This window comes from Uloborus diversus, chromosome 7, assembly GCF_026930045.1.
Source record: "Uloborus diversus isolate 005 chromosome 7, Udiv.v.3.1, whole genome shotgun sequence".
Classification (NCBI taxonomy): domain Eukaryota; kingdom Metazoa; phylum Arthropoda; class Arachnida; order Araneae; family Uloboridae; genus Uloborus; species Uloborus diversus.
Genome location: NC_072737.1, coordinates 103814989 through 103817935, shown reverse-complemented (window position 1 = coordinate 103817935; position 2947 = coordinate 103814989). Strand labels below are relative to the sequence as shown.

General features: G+C 33.6%; 1 non-coding gene across 1 annotated transcript; it reads left to right on the top strand.

Moving 5' to 3' along the window:
• The first annotated feature begins 1172 nt into the window (after positions 1 to 1172).
• On the top strand, positions 1173 to 1256 carry Trnal-cag (transfer RNA leucine (anticodon CAG)). Its single transcript has one exon. It is a non-coding gene; the product is annotated as a tRNA-Leu (tRNA).
• Positions 1257 to 2947: the final 1691 nt, after the last annotated feature.

Sequence of the window (2947 nt, the reverse complement as noted above, 5' to 3'; positions counted from 1 at the left end):
TTTTTGTAAATGTTAGAGGCTAGGTGCAAGTGTACACAATCCTCTTTTGATTTTTGAGCTGATGGCTCGTTGTATAGAAGATAGAAGATTTAAAATTTCTATCTGTTGCCAATTTCTGTTAACAAATAAAATAAATTTTTCCTCTTGATTCTGCTTTTGCGACAAGCAAATTTTATTCGCAACTCCAATAAAGTATAGGGGGTACTGCAGCTACTGTCTAATGACGGATGAAAAAGGTAAAACAAACAAATGCCGTAACTTATAATTTGCTTTGACACTTATAGTGAATGACAATAATTTTTCATCGTGTTTGTGGGAAGCTTTATTTCCTGTTCTTCTGAAATTTGATTACACCACTAACTGTCTGAAGCCTGTAATTTACCCCAAAGAAAACACGTGGAATGGAATATTTTACCTTTTTCTTTAGTATTGTTAATCACCGCAAGGTAGCGAAATCGAGCTCTGAAGTTGCGAATATGCTACCTTGCGGTGATTACGATTTTGTCGAAAAAGGTAAAACATACCATTCCACGTGTTTTCTTTGGGGTAAATTACAGGCTTCAAACAGTTTGTGGTGTAATGTTATTTTCAGAGGAATAGAAAAGACCCCCCCCCCCCCCATAAATTTATTTTACATCACTTTCCAAACAGTATACTTATTAACAGAGGCGTGCACAGTTGGGAGAGAAGGGACACCTGTTGGCCCGGGCCCGAACCTAGAGGAGGCCCATTATTTTTAAAACTAGGCGTGAAATAGAGGGGTAAACAATATGGAGGGGGACCCGGAAAAGTCATTTGTGACGGACCCCAAAATTTCTGTGCACGCCCCCGCCCCTGCTTATTAATGACTGATTTTGCGTAACAATCATTAAGTTTTCTAGTAAGCAATCCTCGGAAAAATAAACAACAAAGTCGGAGCTTTTTTGAATCTACAGAAAATCTACAGGAAAAAAAAAAGAAACGGATGAATAAGTTGCGTTTATCAAACAAATAATTAGCAAAACGAATAACCCTCACAAAGGAAGTTCTAGTTTTCTTACACTGGGACACTGGGACTGCCGCGGCGAGGTTAAAAATAAGCGGAAGTAGAAGACTCACCTCGAGGCAGTCTCGTGACTGTTCCCCGCCTTATCTCAAGGAAACTGTTAGTTAACTTTTTTTCTCCTTAACATGTCAGGATGGCCGAGTGGTCTAAGGCGCTGCGTTCAGGTCGCAGTCCACTTCTGTGGGCGTGGGTTCGAATCCCACTTCTGACAAAAATACTTTTTTACTGCAGCAACCCCGAACGATTGTTTTACTTGCCTGTCCATGTCGAATTACGCTTCTTTATTGTTTTTTCCCACATTCATGAAAATGTTCTTTTTCGCAAGGAGCCTATTCACTTTTTTTTACCGTTATTGTGAAGTATTTTATTTTACCTATTTGAAAAGTGGGCAAAATATTTTTTTTATATAAGTTTCTTCAGTACCCTGTACATTAATAAATTATTAAACAACTTTTGGGGAAACCATATTACTTTTTATTAATGTTATTTATCTGCATGGAGAAGTAATTTTCCTGTTCCCCTGACGTCACTTGAATTGTTTCATTTGTCCGAAAAGGCATTTGACAATATCCTTAACATTAAAGAAATTACTAAATTATTCTATTCAGAAAGTACGTTAGAAGCCGCCTTTTCCGGGAAGATATTTTCTCCTAAATTTTTCACTTATGCTGCCATCTATTAACAGTATAACAAAGTAATTCTGAGTATTTAAATAGGTTGAAAATTAACATAAAATACTGAATGAATTCTTATTTTTGAAGTAGGAAAGAAGTCAATTAATAAATAAAGCTTCGACTCCAAATTTCATTGTTTTCGGCGAAAAAAGAAAGGAATTTAAACTGACAAAAATTTGCAAGCTCTTCAAGTTAGTTTCAAGATTTTTATAAGTAATTACAAAATCAATGTGAAAATATTGCAGAAAATATGTTTAACATTATTTTTCGAATATGAAAGCTGTCAATTAATGGAATAAACCTGTAAATCCTAATTTCGTTGTTTTCAGCGAGGGGAGGGGGTGAGGGTAAATAACAAAATTTAAATCCAACTTCGAGACAACCTTTGGAAACTGAATTTAAAAAAATAAAATTAAATAATTTTTTACTTGTTCATTTATAATTACAATCAGAACATACCAGAAAATAAAGGTCAGGCGAAGGAAATACAAGGATACATGAAAATGAAATCAATTAGATTTTTTATATTAATAAGCTAGTAATAACAATGGGCTATCTATGACAACCGCAATGAAAAATATCAAATGTTGCAAACTGATCAACAAAAATTCATGAAAAAGGAATTTATTTTTTTTTTTTTTTTTTTTTTTTTTTTTTAAACTTTCTTTCTATATGGGGAACGAAGAAAGCACGTATAGGAAAAGGATAAATAAAACAATGCATTGTCTCAAATACAAATCAACGGTTCTTGGGGAAAAGAATGACAAGTATCATTCTTTCTATGTTAATGACAAGCCGTTTTTTGAAACAATAAATGTAAAAAAAAAAGTGCTAAAAGTAAAAATGTACGAAACAAAGTTACAAAAAAAAAAAAGAGCACAAATTTGGCAAAATTCGTAGACGCGTGTTTCGAGGTCACAAGAGACCTCTACTCAAGCGGTTCTTAATCAGCCGCCCGATTAAGAAGCGCTTGAGTATTTGCTCCTCCACGTTAAAAGATGTTCTTACTCAAGGAAAATAGAAAGAAAGAAAGCACTATAAAAAGTAATAATATCCCATACGACATCTTTTCGTGAGTTTTGATTAAGTTTCGTTGGTTTCTATGATTTTTCTGTCAAGTTTATTACCAATGTATAGTTATTACAATAAATAATACTTATCCTATTCTAAACATTTAAATATTCTTCGTGATTGATCTTGAATATCAAATAAAGTTTAACTTATATGT